Source organism: Tyto alba, unplaced genomic scaffold, assembly GCF_018691265.1.
Source record: "Tyto alba isolate M040663 unplaced genomic scaffold, T.alba_DEE_v4.0 Super-Scaffold_27, whole genome shotgun sequence".
In the NCBI taxonomy this organism is placed as follows: Eukaryota; Metazoa; Chordata; class Aves; order Strigiformes; family Tytonidae; genus Tyto; species Tyto alba.
Genome location: NW_024881301.1, coordinates 13925817 through 13945857, shown reverse-complemented (window position 1 = coordinate 13945857; position 20041 = coordinate 13925817). Strand labels below are relative to the sequence as shown.

Here is a 20041-nt window from a genome sequence, read left to right as displayed (position 1 = left end):
CGGGGGGCTCGGCTCCCCGCCGAGGAGCGGCCGCGGAGCAGGGTGACCGCCGCGCACGCCTCCCGCCGCCCGGCCGCCCGCCGCTGTCACTCCGTTCGCCGGCACCGCCCCGCCGAGGGGAGCGGGGCGGAGGGAGGCGGCCCGGCGGCCGCCGCGGTCAATGGGGAAGGCGGGCTGCAGCGCGGCGCCTGGTTGCTGGGCGGCTGGCTTTAGGTGAGCCCCGGGGGCGGAGAAGGGCCGGGAGAGGCCGGGGGGGGGGGTGTGTGTGCCAGGGCGAGGAGCGCCGGGGCCGCGCCGCGCCGCCGAGGGCAGGATGTGGCGGGGAGGCCGCCCGCCCGGCCCGCCCCGCCTGACATGGCGCCGCGGCCGCTACCCCCGGCGTGGGGCTGGGGCGGGAGCGTTTTCTCCCAGGGAACGGGCCGCCGTTCCCTCAGCCCCGGGCGGCCCCGAGGGGCCCCTCAGGCTGCCCGCGCCTCCCGGGGCCTGCCGCTGCGTCGGGGGCGAAGGGCCGCCCCGCGGAACGGGGTGGGGGGCGCCCGCCAGCGCTGCCGGGGCTCTGGCGGGGAAAGCTGGCGGCGAGCGTCGGCCGCCTGAGGAAGGAGGGAGAAAGGTGGCCTCGGGAGTGGAAAGGCAGCTCCGATTTTTCACTTCAGCAGCTCGTTAGTGCGTGAGAATGAAAGCGTGTGGTAACAAGTGCGTCCCCCTTTAGATTTTTCACTTGTCTCTGTATGTCGGTTAGATTGGTCAAGGATGAGAAGAAGACAATTAAGACCCTACTGTCCCAGAAACCGTATAAGCCAAATTACCATGCATTTGAACCAGCAGAGTAGGGGACTGGTGGCAGACAGCTGAGCAATTCTAGCTCCACCTTGCAGAAAAAGGGCGGCCTACGATGAATACGTGTGTGCGCAATAGAGCAACCAGCCTGTAATACTTGCAACACCGAGAGAGTGTTGGGAACGTACACTTCAACTGCCAAAGTGAAGCTTTTCCGCTTGACTTGTTCTGCTGCACACTTGGTGCTGAATTGGACAAAAGAGAGTCCGGGGATCGAGTCCGTCAGTGTAGCTTTTTGAAAAAGGCGTTAAATGCATCGAGTGTATGAAATTTGTTACTGTCTTTCAGCACCTGCTGTGTGGTGGAGGTTTTCATTTTCAGTGTCCTTTCAGGGCTAGAACAGAATTGCTTTAGTGGTGACCATATTTGCATTAAGAAAATTGCATAACACCACCACTTACTATTTCTGATGTGAGCACAAAATTAACTGTTAATTTTCTGGGGACTAGGACAAATTTAGTTGGCTTGGGTATTCTATCTAACCTAACAGACCCTAAGTCTAGATTGATTTTCTTTTATTGTTTATCTTGTAGGACACAGATGACTCTGGGATGAGAGGGGCATAACACTCCTGCCATATGTAGTTTACAGTAATAATAGACACTTTTTAAAATAAAAGGCTTGGATCTTTTCCTTGTAAAATAAATAACAAAACTTCATGGATTGTAGAGCAGGAATTCAACTTCATTCTTTAAATTTCTATGCTGTGGTGTGGCAGTGGATACCACAAAGATGGCAAGGCTGTCGACTTGGCAAAACATTTTCTAGTCCCCATTTCAAATCAGAATAAAACAGTGACAAACCCTGAGGAGGTGAATTAACTAATACCCAAAGTTTAAAAGTTTGAAATGATGAAGTTTTGTTTGTAGAAATCCTCAGCAAATATTTATCAAGCCATCTGCTGACTGATTATTCTAAGTCACTTGTTCCCTTCAACTGCATATCTGCTTTGTCCTCATGTAAGATGAGTTTCATGAAGTGCAATAACTCTATAAACACATAATACAGTTTGGAATATCATGGAACAGAATTGCTGTGGATTCTTGCTTAATCTCAATTTCCTCCAGGTTTTAGAATTTGTGCTTTTTATTGATGCCGTGCTCAGCATAGCTTTAGGTGGCTTCAGGACCTTGCCTAGAGAGTTTCTGTGCTGGGGCAGACAGGTAAACATATTTACTGGTGAGATGTATGTACTGGTGAGGTGTAGTAAAAAGAGCTTTAACTTTGGTAAATAAGGAAATCTACAGCTAACCATGGCTTTGCATTCTAGGAAGCATCTCAGGCCACGATAAAAGTGTTTTCTGTGTTTTTCCTTGGAAGAGGAAGTTTTAGTTACTGAATTGGCCAGCAGTAAAACAGTCTATACCTTTTGCTGAGACTGGCTAGATATTACTCTGATGTAGAGCAGATGGTTTCCTCCCATGTGTCTTGGGTCTGCTGCAGTGCCCGGAGGTTTGTTGTGATTAGGCTGCCACAGGAACATTTGAATGGTCTGTTTAACTCGTGTTTTAAAAACAGGACAGTGTGAATGATAGAGTAGTAGGCAGGATGAAGAAATATCCTCACTGAACGCAATTGTCGAAAATCACTGGCATGGAGTAATACTGCTGTAAAGAGGGGAGAAGTGCTCTCAATATTTTTCTAAGCAGGAGTAAGTCCTCTTGCTAAGAGATGTTTGAGTGGCATTTGAAAAATAAGTGACTTATCTGGCTCTGTAAAATTTCCCCAACCTTCTCTTTGTCCCATTGGTAGAATATTAGTAAAATGATCACTGAGCCTGAACTTGAGAGGCTGAAGTATCAACTGAATGAAGCTTTGGTTTTTACAGATTCATTCCAGCTGTGTGGCTCATGCAGGTAAAAGATTTAAAACAGAACTAAAAAGACAGGAAATAATACTTCTTAGAAAATCAGTGGCTGTGGCAAATATTTAAAGACCATTCAAAATACTTTGCAGAAAACCCACAGCTGCCTGTAAGGCCTATAAACAGATGGCAGTATTTCTCTTCATTCTCCTAGTTGGTGATAGCTGTTTTCGTATTACTGTCCTGAAGTTTTTTCAGGCCTTCCATAGCCTAGACCTGCCAGGAAGCATAAGCTTCCTACCATGAGCTGCTGGGTGATTTGAACGTCCGTTCACCTCCGAGCAGGTCGAGGCTGCTCTCTGTCTTGCTGGATCAGATTCTCAACTTGTCTTTCATAACTGCCAAGGTCTTTCATAACTTCTGATCTTTCATAACCCCAAACACTAGTCAGTTCCTCTCACATGCCTTTCGTAACCTATGGACACGCCATGTGTTTAATCTCGTCCACTTGGAATAAGCTTGTCCTGGATGAGCCTGAAATACTAGTGTTTCTCGGGTGCTTCGTTTCTCTGAATCCTCCTCAGCCCCAACTAGATTCATGTAGACGTCAGACTTCCGTCCCTGAGTCAACAAATGCTCAGCTGAGGGGAAAACCTGTTCCCTGTGACCTCAGAGCAGAAAATGGAGCGTAGTTATGGATTTTGTTCTCTCCCAGGGTGTGAAGCCCTTATTGACTTAGGTCTGGCTCAGCTGGAGGTGGCAGTCTCCTTCCCTTTGTGTCCTAAACCGCTGCACAGCGTCCATCAGCATGGCTGCTCTGCGTGCCACCTGGAGATAGCTGGTACAGTCTGCTCGGTCTGCGGTTCAGAAAGCAGGGTCACTCAAAGGGGAAGCTGCTGCAGCTGGAATTGGCTTAATTATGCCTCGGCCAACAGCTTGCTAGTCTCCTCTTCGACAGTAATTGCATGCTGTAGTGATGCAATAAAATTGGTTGTAGTTTTTCCAGAGGGAGGGTGACCTCTCTCTGTAGCTAGTTGGCCACTGATGTGGAATCCGCAGATGTCTTCCAGTGCGGATCCTTGTCACTTCATGGGTTTGATGGATGATCTCTTAATAGGGCATTAAATGGGAGAGCTAGTGGCTAGTGGCTTTAGTAAAAACACAGAGGGGAAAAAAAAAAAAAAAAGAAAAAGGAAGTAATCTTTTGGAATTATTAGCCTGAGTGCAGAAGAGCATTTCCTCAGCGTGACAGCCAGAGACTTGATGCACTGTTATTAAAACACTTCAGTGGGAATCTGTGCAGATGGTCTTTTTACACAGCATAGGATTATATTGGATTAGTCATATAAAATTGTTGTTTACTGTCTCTAGCCCTTTTCCCTGGAGCTTTTATTAATATCTCACAAAGAATGAAGTTTGAGTTTGCCTTTAAGAGGTAAACCAGATGACAAGCTTTTTGTTTGTGCAAACTACTACAATTGCAGTGAGGGATTTTTTTAGCTGATAAAAAAAAATGTTTGGCCTAGATTTTTGTTTTGCCTTTCGGCTGTACCAGAAGGGAAGGTAAATTGTAAGGAGATGCTCTCTCTCCTTGCTGGACTCCCCAGAAGAGCTCTGCTGATCCCATTTCTGCTTCATCAGAGGCAAACAGGAACTAGTAACACTGGCACAGTTTTTCATAATGCTCACTAGTGACTCATTCATGACATAACGCTTGATTAATGCACCATTCTACATTGTGTATTAGATGTTTCTTGTGTTCACTTTCTCTCACGCAGTCTCATATTCTGTCCACCTTTCTTCACTACATCCAGAAGGCCCAGGGATCACTGCTTGGACGCTCTCCGCATTTTCCCTCCTAGCACAAACTAACCAAAAGATAGTCTCTAATATGCAGTGCAGGAGTCTCCCTTCACATCTACCCTGGGGGATGATGAATGTGGAAATCAAGATTTTTGGCTTCAAAGTCTGGCAGACAGCTCTACTGGTAAAATGTCATCCTTCATGGTTTTCTGGTGTTTTCAGACTGGCTCTGTCATCCCTTGAAATTTTCCCTTCCAGGAGGTACGGCTGCTAAAGCTTTCATGGGGTGGAAGTGCCTTTGTCTAGCAAAAGGTGTTTTTCTTCTCTGGAGGGAGTTCTGTGGATAAGGTAATACAGTCCCAAGCTGTTATTCTTTTTCCTAGACCATGTCTGTGGATGTAGAATAATATGTGGTAAAGGTCTTTTTCCCTAGCCTTGAAGGGAGAAGTGGCAGACTGTCTCTGCCACATACATGCAAGTATTGTTTTTTGAACATTATCCACTGAAAATGCTAAAAATACTTCCCCTCCCCCCCAAAAAACCCCCATGAACTAGTATTATAACCTCACTGAAGATGATACAGAACTTCTGTCAGTGTGCTATGACAGGGATCCCTGTAGCCTAACTTGGTTTAATAAATATTACCTCTGTTTTTGTCAGCTTTAAGATTAAATTGATTTCATCTTATTCTTAAATGTTATGAGAAAAGATTTCTTGTTTCTAATTCTGCAGTCCTCTTAAATCCAATCAGATCTTGGTGGTTTTCATCTTGATATGCAGGAAATTTTAATGTTTTGAACTGAATTCTGAACTTTTGCATTTAGCTGTACTGTGGTTGTGCCAAGACTTGGGAAAGCCAGACTGCTTCTCCCTGTTTCGGGGAAAGCTTCTGAACACAAATGGGATTATTAATTCCTGACCCAAGCTCAAAACAAGATGGAAAAAGGGCCCTTTTCCCATGTTGGCCATTTTGGTTGAGACTGTTCCATGATTTTTTAAGTGGCTTTTGTCTGTGAGATTGGCAGCACTGATTGTGCCAAAGAACGTAATGGGCAGAAAGATTCCATGAACTTTTACATCTCCTGCCCTGAAAGGGACTTGAGAGTTGCTGCTGACACAGCTGGTGAATGGAATGAAAGAGAGATTAATTTGGGGCAGGTGAAATTTTTATGTGTTTTTACAAAGGCATGTAGATTTTCACAGGAGAATTTTACTTCCTGGAAAATCTCATGAAGATACTAACTCTGTGAGGGTTGAAAGGATACATACTGCTCTTTAATCTGTGTGGAAAAAAGGCTATGCTTGGAGTTATTGTAGGGTTGCATCAAATAATCCCATGCTCATATATTTTTGGACAAATCAATGATTTTGGTGCACATGTAGCTGAAAAGAAGTGCTATGGGTCACATTCCTGCTGTTTGGCAGTAACAGGCTCAGCACCAGTGGAATCGATGACATTTTCATTTGTGTGTGCCAGCATGAAATGTGTCTCTGTTCATACCTAGCTGAGTTAGAAACAAAAATGCAATGGTAAAAGAATGTGTTCAACAAACCAGCTGAGTAACAGTGTAGGAAATGTTTCTGCTGTAATTGTTTACAGCGGAAAGTAAATGTCTCAGTGGCATTCCATACATTTACAGCCACAGAGAAGTTTTTTAAAATTAATGTATGTTAGTATCTCTGGAAAATGAACATGTTTCCTAATCAAGTACACAAAATTCTTTTATCATATGTATAAACTGTGGCTTGTGTATACATGCAAACTAACATTATCTTTTGATTTTTGGATGCTTCAAAATCTGATATCTGGTGCTTACCCAGCCTTGGGCCGTTTTTACAGACCTATTGAGAATCTTTAATTTGGAAGAAGGGATGCCCATTTTGAAGTGGAGCCACTCAAAATCAGTGACCGCTTTTGAAAATGTTTGATCGTAATGTGCATGATAAAACCTACAAGACCTTCAGCTGTAGCTTTTCCCAAGAGTTAGAAGATACAAGCAGGATTTTTTTTTTTTTATTTATTTGTCATTTGTTTGATAAAATCTGAATCTTACACAAACTTCTTGCAGGTCTAGCTGCATAGTTGAGAAACCTGGCTGTTGTCTGCTTCCTCCATCTATCTTTAATTCCCGTGCCAGCCATGGAAAAGCAGGAGAGAGGGAGACTGCACGGCTCAGTTCCTAGGTCAGAAATTGGGAATTCCTGTTTCCATTTTAGCTCTGTTGGCTCATTTCCCAACTTTGCTGTGTGTTGTTTTCCAGCCTGTAGAATAGAGAAGATATTCTACTGGTAACAGTTTTTGAGTTCTGAAAATATTTGGATCTTAAAAACCGTACATAGCTGCTGCATTGTTGTCAACTCTTGGGTAAGCAGGAGAGCAACAGTGTGCCCAGAACTAGTAGTTGTGTTTGTAGAAGAGCCATGGAAACAGGGTCTGCAGACTTCACATCTGAGAATGACCCAGGACATACTGTGGGCTTGTTTTCTCTGCTACTTCTAGCCTGTCTAGGTTGTTCTCTGTGCTGCCCAGTGCTGAGTGCTGCCCCTTCCATGCCTGCTCAAGTTTCTGCAGAGCCCTGAATTAATTCATCTGTGTTTCCTCCTCTTTTTGTTTTGCTGCTCCGCCCATTTAAAAAAAAACAAACCAAAACCAAACACCTGGATACTATAGGAATGTAAGTCCTAGCAAGCCTTGCATATTCTTTATAAAACTCTATTCCTTGATATTCAAGTGGCCTTGCCTTGTATGGCATTAAGCAATTATGACTATACCTGGCATTCTCGATATTGAGGAAGAAATTATCCTACTCACACTGTCTACAGGGTGATACTGGTACATAGGGTATGCTGGATTCCACTGTGCTGATCTTTCTCCACCACACTATCTTATACTACAGCTTCCCTTTGTCTCTTGAAAAATTGTTTCTGAAGTAGTCATTTTACAAAGTTTTGCAAAATATCAGAATTACTATTATATCAGAGCATGTTCTCTTCTATATTAATAACATAGAGTCATTGAAATGTTGGCCTAAATGGGGCTTTAAAATGATCTTTTTCTCTACTTGCTGTATGCCAGTATGCTGTGCATATTAGATACACCTGTATCCAAAGTCATGCCTGATCATTCTCTGATCTGTTTGTTAAAACCTCTAGTGAGGGAGAGCTATGTGCATTTTTCTTCTTTGATGTTAAGAGAATTTTCCCTGTCATCCAGCAGAAATAGTCTCTGTTGGAGAGTAACTTTATTTCTGCTCACCCTTCTGTAGAAGACATGGGAAAGAATTTTTAGCATCCTTTCCAATAACCAAAGATAAAGACAAAGTCAGTTAAAATGATTCTTGGCAGTTTTCAATTTTCTGGACTAAATGAACACAGTTATTTCAACCCTTCCTGTTAATGCTTTATTATATTCCTCATGTAATTTTTATTTCTGTTTTCTAGACTCCTCAGGACCTCACCTGAGATCTTGTTTGTGCTGGATAAAACAGAATAGAACTGAATAATTACGTCTCAGGATACCGCTACTCCATCTGAAACTGGGATTTCCCATTTTCTGCAGCACCATTGCATTGCTGGCTGGTATTATACCTCCCAATTTTTTTTTAATTATTTTTTTTCACTACTACTGTAACCAGTTTCATCCAGCTGTGTTTTTATCAGGAAGCGACTTCCTGGTTTTTATACTGTGAACTGTCAGTTGCTAATTTATTCAATGTTAGCTGCTGATTAAAGTAGCAATTTTGTTGCCAGGCTATTTAGGGACAAGATACTTTGTCATGGGCCCCAAGAATTAGCAGTGTGTTGTGGCTGCTTCTGCAGTTATGGAAGGGATGCAGAAAACTTCACAGGTGGAGAGGATTTCTGGCAACAGCTACCACAGGCACGTCGTTCCCTCCCATGCACTCTTGGGTTGTTAACAGCCTGGATCTCGTGTATATGCAGCTCAGCACAGTGGCTTTTACCTGGCACTGTGACCCCTGTGTGAAGTGCAGGGATGGGTGACAGGCTGGTCTGGGTTGATGGTGGCGGAGGAGAGATGCTGGAGTAGTTGTGCCCTGGAGCTAGAGGTGTGCGCTGCCTCCCTTAATCTGGTTGCACTTACAGTTCCCACTGGCAGCCTAAAGTGACCCAAGTGTCTTGTACCATGTGGTACATAAGTTGTAGACCCACAGTAGGCAGCGGTGGGTTGCTGCCATTTGCCACCTCTCTTCCCTGGCACGAATGGTTCCTTGCAAAAACAGGCAGGCTCTGCAGTCGGATGGGCTACACGGTCAAGATGGAGGGGCAGGTGGCGCCAGCCAACGTCTTACACCAAAAAACCCCAAAGATGGCAACATGCAATGGGCTGTAAGTAACAAGAGAAGCAACATTTTATACAAAGGCAGGAGATGGAGAGAACAAAAGGAGGCTTAGAGAGTGAGAGAGAAACGGGCAAGATCCTGAATTGCCAATAACGAAGTGTGCTGAGAGCAGCCCACTATAATCCCTGCTTTGGGTCAGTCTTGCTGTGATGGGTTCTCCTCTCCTGGCCGGCTGGTATGTTATCTATATGTTATCCGGTCCTTCACGAGGGTGGAACGCTTCTGTCCTGCCTGTGTGCCCTCCAGCCTGCCCTGCCGAAAATACGCGCAAAATGCGACAGCCAAAGACGGCGAATAGCAGTAACACCGGCCAAGTACCACCAAGGCTGAGGACGCAGAAGGCCCTGCGCCGGGCGGCAGCAATAGCGGGCCCGCTGTTAGCTCCCGCCGGGGGGGGCTGCTGGAGCTGCCCCTTGCGTGGCTCCTCCGGCGATGGGGGCGGGAGGCGCGGGAATCGTCTGTGTGGGGACCCGTAACTCGGTGTGCGCTGGTGTTCAAACGTGCCCGTGCAGATCCGTGTGTGTCCCCCTGCGCTCGGTGCCTGTTAGTCGCAGAAAGGAAAACTGCCAATAAAACGAATGACGACTCGAAAGAGGCGGGCCGAGGCTGGGTGTTTTCACGCGGGCCCCGGCTTTGCGGCTGCCGTTTCCCCGGCAACGGGGAGGGCGTGGCCAGGGCCGGGGGCGGGGCGCGGTCGCTCCCCGATGGCGTCCGCCGCTGGGAGCCTATCCGGGGCGGCTGCGTCACAACCGTGCGCGAGCGGTGGTTGAAAGAGGGTGAGGGTGGGCGCCGCCGCCATGGCTCTGCCCTCCGTTCACAAGTGCTTCCAAGTGAGTGCGGCTCCCGGGGCGGCCTGCCGTCCGTCCGGGGCACCCCGCGGCTCTCGGGAGCCCGGCCCGGCCTGGAGAGAGCGCCCAGGAGCCCCGGGGCACGGCGGCTCTCGGCTTGGCTGGGTTTGCCTTCATCTTCAGGGGCAGAGCTCACGCTTACGGCAGCTTTACGGTTTCTCGTTGCTAGTCTCCTTCTCTTGACCGAGAGTCGGTCGGTAGCTTCGGTTTTACCTCACGCCCCGCAGGCTTGGGCGGTGCGGTGAATGGCGCTTGGGCCGCAGGGGCGGGGGTAGGCCTGGTCACGTACAGCTGGGCCAGGTTCAACAAACGTGCAGGCAAGAAATCCCGCTAATGCGGCTGTAGGTTAGTCTTTCAGCTTCGGTGGGGTTAAACCAAAAATAAATATAAGCTCACTTGCAGAGCTGATGTTTGGAGTTCAGAAGTCTAACTAAAAACTTCCCTGTTTTGTCCCTTTGTGATTTTTTTTTTAATAGAAAATCAGCTTGCCTTATTCACTAATGATTTATGAAGTTACATTAGAAGACTTTAATATAAGTTAAAGAAGCTATGTTTTAGTCAATTCTTTATAAAGTTTGAAGGCAACTATTTTCCTGCTATTTTCCTTTATTTATATAGTTTAAGATAAATGTAGTAAGACTTCTGGGAGATGTAATCTGAAAAATTAATACCTGAAATTAAGATGTTGCTTGATTTTTCTTTTTTTTTTTAATTCTCTTTTCAGCTCAGTGATGAAAATGAACAGTTAGTCAAGAAGTTGAAAAAGCTACACATAAAAAATAAGGAGCTAGAAAAGAATCTGGGTCAGATCCATGAAAAACTGCATCTGCAGCAGTTAATGCACGACTATGTCACAAGCAGAGAGTAAGAATTGTCAAACATTTCTTTTTGCATCAAAAGAAGTGTGATGTTTCAGGACTCTTACCTAGATGAACTTTTACCTTCTGATGAACTAGGCCTTATCTGGCCTGCACATTTTGAAGGACTGTCTGTGAACAGGATGGAGAATGTTGTGTGTAAAAGAACAAAAGATGCCTGGGGCAACTTGTACAGAATTAATTGCTGTAGTGAAAGAAACAGTTTTAATATCAGTAAGTAATACCCCTGCTTAGCCAACATGCTATGTCTAGCTGCCAGCAGTTTTAAACTTTTTTCACCACACAGTAGAAAGATAGTTAAATTGGATCACTCCTGTTTGAAAGATTCAGAAATGGGGACCTTTGGACCTGAAAAACTATGGTGCTAGTGTTTTGTAGAGTCTCCTGCCAGGGTTTAAGTACTTGTTCACAAAAATTGTCAAGTTTAAATTTTGGTGTGTTTATGACCCTGCATAGAAAACCTCTACTGTAAAATCAAACTGCAGAGTAATTTAGCTTTTTTCAGTTGCTTTGTTTGATCCAATTGAAATTGTAAGATCTGATTTTATTAAGTTGTTGTGTTTGTTTCAATTAAGTGTGCAAGTTCAAACAGAAACCCATTTATGGCGTCAGGGTGGCTACAGCAAGGATCTTATTCTAGAGGGTGACAGTGTCAGGTGAGTTCTTGTAATTTGGTGCTTCACAGAATTAAATATTCTCTGTAGGGTAAAATATATTGTTCATGGTTAAGTCAGTTGAGTTTTTGTTAGCTGTTATGGAAGTGGCTTTTAACCTTTGAAACAATGGAAATAATTTTATTTACATTTTAAATGAAAGTGCTAAATCTTAGATTAAATTTGAAAATAGCACTAAACAGAGAAGAAAAGAAAATTCTCTCTCAGATCTTTCATTGAGAAAAACTGAATGAGCCCATGAAGCTCCTTCACGTGTATGTGCACACACGTGATCTTTTATATAGATTTTTAACCTGGATTTATGTAATTTCATTTTATATTTTGTGGGAGCTTTCTTAGCTCATTTTTTATAGCTCCGTTTTATGTGTATATAAAGTTTATAGGTTGGTACTGTTTTTAAACTAAGCCAGTCAAGTGATTCTACTTTTCAGTCTAATTGATTTTAGAAGTAAGCCACTACTTACTGTTTGCTAATTAATGCTGGAAATAAACTCTTGTAACTACTTTTTTGATGCAAAAGATACATTTTTGCTTTAAGAAAATATATATTGAAACATTTTAACAACTAGGCATGCTCTGTAAAATGTTGGTGCATCCTTGTTTGACTTGATTTTTAAACTAGGCCACTCCATTTGTTCAAAGGCTACTTTTTGTCCACTTACAGAAATGGGCTGTGGATTTTACGAAGCTAGAGTCAGTCCCTACAGATTTTGATTCAAGCACTGTGTTTTTGTTATTTGCTTCAGGTGGCTGTAGAAGGCCCATTTTTTTTTTTTTTTTTTTGTTTCTTCCTTTTTTAAAAGATACCTTTACAATGGACCAGACTCCATTTGCAAACTACATAGGAAGGCTGAGTGTCTAGCTCTGGGCTTGAATCGAGTACCTAATTAGATGCTTACATGAAAGAAGTCTGAGTTACTCTTTGAATCTGGTGCTGGGCCTACTTTGTATTAGGTTGCACACAGATAATCTGACCTAGCTTTTTTTCTAGCATCTTTTTGTATGTTATTTTACAAAGCTGTTCTGTGCTACAGTATTGCTCATCCTGCTTGTGGTGTGCAGTCATGACTTAGTATGAATGCCAGCTCTTACTTGAATTGCTTAGAAAACAGGAAAAAATCTTCATGTTCATCAGTTATGTTATGGGCCTGATACACGTAGACTGAAGGTGGTGTGAAATATTGTAGGAAATTAATGTGACAGAACTTGATGCAAGATAATATCAAAGGGAAAGATAATATCCCAAATGTGTTTATTTTATAGAATTATTTGATGGTTTGGTCTGGAAGGAACCTTAAAGTTCATCTAGATCCAACCCTGTTGCCATGGGCAGGGACACCTTCCACTAGGCCAGGGTGCTGAAAGCCCTGTCCAACCTGGCCTTGAACCCTTCCAGGGAGGGGGAGCCACAGTTTCTCTGATTTGCTATATTGATTTTACTCACTCACACTCATTTTCTCATAGATTTTGTTCCCTCATATCCTCACAGCCACATACTCAGAAGCAATGAGATGTTTTCTGCAACACAGAGAGCTGGGGATGCTGCCTCATGAGTCCTCATCATGGCTTCTTGATTGGTGACAAGAAACTAGTTTCTCGACAAACTTTTTTATGTCCTTTAGGAGTGATCTTTTGCTATTCCTGTTGTGCTAATGGAGAGAGAAATGATATATGTGACATGCTGCAAAATTGTTGCCACCCTCCTGTTGCTAGTGTGTAAGTCTTCCATCAATGAGTTATTTGTACTGATGTTTAATCAGAGAGTGGCCATGTGGGCTGGACAAAAACAACAGGGTCCTCAGTTTGCCTGAGTGAAGGGAATTCTTTGCCATCAATAGGGGCCATTCTTTTAACTCTTGCTTTGCTGTTTTTTTCTGGTTCTTTCTCTTTCTGTGTTGCCAGTCACACTTCATTCACACCCATCTTAAATACTCTGTTACAGGTCTCTGCAGTACAGCTACGGTCCACGTGATCTCTATGGGGCATCCATAATATTTTTACCATAAATTATGCACATTTTTCTGGCTTTCATATTTATTACAATTTATGCATTTATTCTCTTTTAGATTACTTCAGATGTATAATGAGCTACAGAAACACTACATTAAAGAAATCAGAACAAACCAGGAGCAAAGTGAAGCAATTAAAAATCTCACTGTAAGTAGAATTTGTAGGAGATGGTATCAAATAGCCAAACAAGCTTTTAGGGAGACTGAAAAGTAATTCTTACATTTGTAAAATGAGACCATGTTTTTCTTTTTATGCTCATTTTTGCTTCCCATGCCATTGAGATAATAAAAGTAGTCTGTAGTTCCCTTTGAAAGTGAACTGTCACTGGTATGTCTGTAACTGAAAGCTGTGTCCCCTTTCCTTATTTTTTCTCTTTACTCGCCTACCTCCTACTCCTTCCAACTGTATGTGCATCTTCCAACCTCTCTTGCACCAGCCCTGATACTTTTCTGTATGTATCATGAGCTGATTTATTTCAGAAATCTGGCAGTAAGCTAATCAAATGAAGGCAAATAGTCTTCTGTCAGATAACAGGATCTATTGGCCTGCTGTACAAAGAGACTAGCATCATAACTGGAGCAAAGGTAGGGTTGCATGTCCAGGAGTGGTTCAAGAAGCTTCAAGCGGGCATTGATCAAGCGTTACAGCTGACCAGTCTAATTTCCTCTTAGGAGTCTGGAACATGTGCTTCATTTATTTGTAAATTTAATATTCATTATGATTTGGATTATATGTACTTTTTCTTAGAAGTTGGCAATTACTGCCATAAAAGTATACTTTATTGTGTGGAAAGGTTTAGTATCTTTATGGGTGTAAATTTTTACTGTCTTGCAAGTATATGCTTGGTAACAGATTTTTTGAAAACATTTTTGATATATGCAAAACTTTACATGCTCTATTTTTTTTCTCCTTTCAGACACTTTGGACAAATGTAGTTTTAAGTCAGCAACTGAAAGCTCTAGGTTTGCATTCAGGATACGTTTCCAGTTGTATTCAGTTAAAGTGTGTTTGTTCTATGCATTTTAAAATACTCAGTTTCTTGACAGATCAAAATTAATGAGCTAGAGCATAATCTTCAAGAACAGAGGAAAAGAATTGAGCAATTGGAATGTAAAAAGGTTTCTTGGAAAACTAGTGCTGTTTCTGGAAAAAGAAGTCAAACCCCAAAGGGAGAAGGAACATCTCGCAGGGACATGTCTAAAAAGGAATCCTATTGCAGTGAATACTTAGGTAATGGTATGGTTAATTCTGATGATGTTCCTTCTGTTATGCCCATCCCAGAGGATGCATTTCATTTCTGATCCAAAGACATACTCAAGGTTATTTCTTCTATTTCAACCAGCAGTAACTAAATGGTTTTAGTTTTTTAAAACCTGCTAGGTAAAAATGGCATCTTGCAATCTATGTCCTATCTGTGGATCCAGCCCTGCATTTACTTGTCATAAAAAGATGTGTTTGCTGTTTTTCTATTTTTCTGAAACTTGTATGTCAGTGTTATGATGGGTGGGAGTGCATTTCTGTATTTAGTACTATTTATTATTTATTCCAGTAAGATGTATCTGTGTAGCTCTCTTAGTGATGATATTTGCTGCTCCGTTCTTTGGTTTTCAGACAGTGATACACAAGAATCTGTTTTTAGCCTCAGTGTGGAACAAACCCAGACCATATTGGTTTGAGCAGTGTTCTTCCTCACATAAGTAAATCCATAAATTAAGGTGCAATCCTGTTCTACTTCAAAGCACAAAAAAAAAAGAGGTTGAAGAGATCATATAACATAGGCATAATTTTCAGGAAATGTGCTGTCAGTAAGGGTTAGTGTGACCCTCGTAAGTCAGAAGATGGTAATCAAGGTATCAGATGTACGTTTTGTGGATTTTAAAGTAAAATAATCCTACATTCTAGGAATCTGGCAGACTCAGATTATTTGATTGACAGATCCTGTTATCTTTCATAGTACCTGGGAATGTGCTGAGCTGATTCTTAAGAATAAATCACTTTATGAAAAAGGTACTTTAAAAAGCTGAACCATAATTTTCTAATATCTCAAAATGTAGGCAGCTCTTTAGCTGTGATATGATTCATATGAGGGGGAGGTTGACTGTAATGGTTGAAGTCTATATTTTTTTATTTGAATGTAGAGCTATTGTTGAAGGAGATTAAAAAGCTGAAGAAAGAAAATGAAAAGTTGTCTACAGAAAGGAGAGCACTAAAAAATGAATTAGCCGGATTAGACAAGGTAATTTATTTTAGGACAAGTTTAAGAATAGGTGATTTTTGAAAAGCTAACTTTTCTGCCCATACTGAAATTTATCCTTAGGCTGGGCATATGCTGTTATCAACAAAATACATAAAAAATTAATTTGTAGCATTCTGAGAAAGAAATGGAAATGAATGACTCCTTGAAACACTAATGTCCTACAGTACTGCTTGGCTAAGGAAGAGGAATAATGCAATATTTTTTTTTGTTTTGTTTTAAACAGCTGGGTTTCCTTGTGGATTTTTTGGTTTTAATGTTTGGGTGACTTGGTTTCCTTAATGAGAGATTATTTGTCTTGTGTATTTATGACATTAAAATTGTAATTGATGGTAACAGTCTTAATTCCTTCCAACATACATTTGCAGAGATAGTAAAAATATTTTTTTGAATGTTCACTTCTATTGCTTCATGATGTCAGTGAGAGGAAAATCATTTTCTCTTGAATTTAAGCACATCAAAGTTATGCCTCTGACAGAACTCTAAGCTTTGTGAGGGCAGAGGGGAGGGGTTTGGAGTTTTTGTGATAGATTGTCCATACAGATATAGAAAGAGAAAGTGTGAAAATTTGGGAATTTTTTTTTTTTTAAATCTGTTTTCTTATCTTGCAATCCCCTCTCACAAGTTAAATAACACTTATGTTAGCTTTCATTACAGTGGTAACAGTAAAACATGGTGATAGTTCATTAGATGTGAATCTTGTAGAACATTGAAGCAGGGTGAGTCCTAGGCTCCCTTGTTTGGGAGGTAGGGACAACTTGTGACTGAAAGTTTCATCTTTCAGAAGAGAATTATATAAATCTTGAGGTTATGGCCTTTTATCCATGACTTTTTTAGGTAGTTTTAAGTCATTGTTATTTAAGATGTATGTAGCTGTTCATTTAACAAAAAAAAAACAAAAACAAAACAAAACAGAGAATTCAGAAGAATAGGCAGGAGAGATGTCAAATATAGATGGGTGTAAGTAGATACAGTGTTTCTCAGGTAGATGGGACTTCAAAGGTTGAAATTAAGTCTTGGGTGATTATACTCTACTTATTCCTCCTTGTATTTTTCAACAGCTCGTGATTTACAAAGGGTCAGAATTGCTTAATAGACTTGAGTTGCAGGATCTGAACAAAATATTTAAGTTATGGGCCATCGATATTTTTAATAAATGGAGTTTATTTCTGCAAAGCTGAATTTATCTCCTAGTTGAATTGGGTGTAGCTAGAACTAGTTGTTAAGTTATGCATTCTGGGCTAGTATAATTATGGAAGGATCAATCTGAGAAAGTGAGAGCCTTTTTCCATCTTAAACTCTTTAATATTGTCTTGTTGAAATGCTAACATCATGCTTCTTGGTTCACTCTTCTCATCTCTCTCCTTGCCTTGTCCCTTTTATATAATTGTGCAGCTTTCAGATCTTCAAAGTTAACAGTGTGTTATCTCCTGGCTGACTTCAGCACGTATAGCTATATTTTTGTGCAGGTGACATTGACATTATTCCCTTGTCATTTTGGACTGTCATTATGTAGCTTTCTAATAAATCTTGATTTTTTTTTTCCTTCTCTTAATTCATCTTTCCTATTAATAGCATGTATTTCAGACTCTACCATAACTTGCTTGAATTCTGCTTGCATTATGTGTTCAGGGCAAAGTTTTAAACTATTACATAAGGTTATAGTTAATTGCTGTAGCTGTGTCTGCATAACTTAGCCATATATTAATAAAAATATAGAAGGTGTCTTTGAACTTGGGAACAACTGAAATGCTGACTAGCTCTTATTGAGAATGTTTTTGAAAGAAACTTTAAGGTGAATATTTTTGGGTTTTTCTAGGATTTTTTTGAAGAGATAGAAGATCTAAAGCGTGCTGTGCAGGAATCTGTGAAACTGAATAATCAGTATGAAAAATGCTTAAAACAAATAAGTGTAATGTATGGCCTTCCTTTTACAGTACATTTGTAACTACTGATTAATTTAATGGCAAGTAGATTTTCCACATATTTTTTATACTGACTGTAACTTTTAAACATACCGTGGCTTATGTAGTACCACATTTTGATAATATTATGGGTTCATTAACATGATCTCAATATGTCAGTCTGCTCTGAAATGTTTTTGTATTTTGTGCCTTTGAGTTTTGTTTGTATAGTTTTAAAATAAACTGTAGTCTGTATAACTTCAACTAAGTTTCAAAACCTCTCTCTTTCACACTTGTAAAATATTTTCATTGCAGGAGTGGTTGTGGGTGTTTATGGGACAATGATAAAATTTTTGTATTTTAATTTGAAGAATTTCCTAGCTTATCCTTTTCTGTAAACTGTATAAAATCAAAGGAGATCTGTAGGTTTGACAGTCTTTATGAAGTTTGGCCCTAAGGATGTGCCAATGCAGACAGAAATTAATTCCATCATTAAATTACTGCAAAGGGATTTCTTAAAAATAAAATGCTAAATCCCTGCTTGGAGTTTTTCTTTAATCACAGTAATAAAATTTGTGGATAAAGGAAGGATTTAGGGTTTAGAATTGAAAGAGTGTGTTCAGAAGGGTGGGTTAGAGCACTGTCTTGCAGTATCAAACCAAGACTTCATCAGAAGCTCTTCTGTGATTGAAAAGTGAGGTATTTTAAGATCTCTGGTATTTGGAGTGATGGAAGGAAATGAGTGCAGAGAGTCACAGTTCATAAGATAGAAATGTCACGTTGCTTCAGCGAGAGTGAGCTTGGAATGGTGAGAGACAGCTCCCAGCTGCAAGTGTACCTTGCAGAGGGGACACCTCTGAGATTTGGACCCAAACTTGCTTGTAACTACATTTCACGGATGTTTAACATAGTTACATTATAGAATTATCTTTGTCTGAAAGTTGTAAATCTACCTTTGTGATACTGTGATGGGAGAACTGAGTGAAAATTTTATCACGAGGTTAGAAATACTAAGCTTGCTTATAGCCTAATACAGCTTCCTTAGCTTAATAAAAATACTTGCATGCTCATTAGGCAGAGGACTAGGAGGAGAATTAGGACTCTTGTATCCCACTTTGTTTGTTAGGACAGTTTTATGTAGTAATAAATGAATAAATAAAATGGTCTCAAAGCATATGAGGTGCTTGGTGTTACATATTCACTAGGTAAGAGAGAGAGTCCAGAACTACTTGCTTCCTGGTCTGGCTTATAGACCATTGTGTCAGGTTTCCCTTGTTTCATTCTTGCTCATTGGTAAATTAAAGCTGGATAATGTTCTGAACAGAGGTGGAAGAGGGAGAGAGGAGTGATTCAAGTCTGTTGCTAGTAACTTGACAGATAAAACCAGGAAGAATAGTGTGTATGACGGAAGTATTCTTAAGTGCAAAGATGTATCTAATATTTGTTAGTAAGCAAAATAAACATGAGTGCTAGAGAAAGAAAGCAACAAACTCTTTTTTTTTTTTTTTTTTTTTTTTTTTTTTTTTTTTTGAGTGCTAGTCACTTAGGCATTTTTTTGTCCCCACAGTTTTGTGGTATAAAGTTATACTTCTACCCTGTTTAAATTTTGGTGACATTAAATCAATCAGTAATTGTCTTTGTCCACAGTCTGATTTTTAAATGTTGTACAGAATGGGTCTTAAAACACGTAGATGAGGAGGTTTGAGGTTATTTCTGCCCTGCCTGAAGAAATGTATACATCAAATGAATACAAAATTGTCAGGACTAGCAGAATTTTGCTGTTTGCCAGCTACTGAAGATCAGGGTTTTCCATTATAGAGTATGTTCTCCGCCCAAACAGTTGAAAATAATTAATATGGTGAAAATATTGGTCTCACCTTTATGATGACCTTTAAAAACTTTTGAAAATCAGTTTTGCTTCAGGCCGCTCCTGTATATTTATACCAAGAGACAGTGAGAATTCTTGCAGTCTTTTCTCATGACTGAGATCCTCAGGCTCTAGTAAGAAACCAGATTCTAGTCTAATCTTAATCAGCCGTGCAAGGACGGGTAGTAGCAACGTATTGTACAGCGACCTGCTGAACCACAGCTCCATCTTGCAGTGTGTGTGCAGTCTGACAGCCTTATTTCTGACCTTGCCATCACGTGGGGGAGGATGTGGGTCTCCAGGCCTCGGGTTACCCGTATGTGAGGCTCAGATTGCTACTGCACGTGCTCGGTTTCCAGTTAAACCGCTTTTACTTTGCGTGGAGGTGTGTGGCCACAGTCCTGAGCAAACAGCTCAGCTGGGATGTGAGCAGCCGGGGGCTGGCAGGTGGCAGAGCGAGGTAGGCAGGGGTTTCTGTCAGCCCATAGTAGGAGCTGTCTTTGAGATCATTCTGCATCGTTGACTGGCTTTCTGTGATTTTTTTTTTTTTTTTTCTTATTTCCCTCCCCCCGCCTTTTTTCTTTCACTATCAGGAAAGATAGAAATGTAAGGTGCAGATGGGAGACAGCTGGCATCTTCCACATCTGCGGCACAACTCCCAAAATAGTAACTGCCACCAGCACAAATGCTGGAACAGGGACTGTGTGTAGAAATGACTGGCTCTGTGGTTTTGATTGTGTCAGTTGCCACTTGTGACTTGAAAATGGCGGTTTTGCCTTGAAGATATTTTTCTTTTCTACT

The 20041-nt window shown here is 41.3% G+C and overlaps 1 protein-coding gene across 11 annotated transcripts in view; it reads left to right on the top strand.

The window, feature by feature from the left end:
• Window positions 1-110: 110 nt before the first annotated feature.
• The window catches only part of MPPE1 (metallophosphoesterase 1), a 31287-nt gene continuing 11356 nt past the window's right edge, over window positions 111-20041 (top strand). For 2 of the 11 annotated variants that reach the window (XM_042798002.1, XM_042798009.1), the window contains exons 1-2: window positions 116-213; window positions 13272-13362. The gene's annotated coding sequence lies outside the window, so the exon portion shown is untranslated. Of the gene's footprint in view, window positions 214-561; window positions 694-4702; window positions 4793-6513; window positions 6629-6667; window positions 7120-7885; window positions 8024-9551; window positions 9636-12697; window positions 12922-13271; window positions 13363-19681; window positions 19701-20041 lie in introns of those variants that run through there. The other 9 variants (XM_042798005.1, XM_042798003.1, XM_033010589.2 and 6 more) reach the window with 9 other exon arrangements.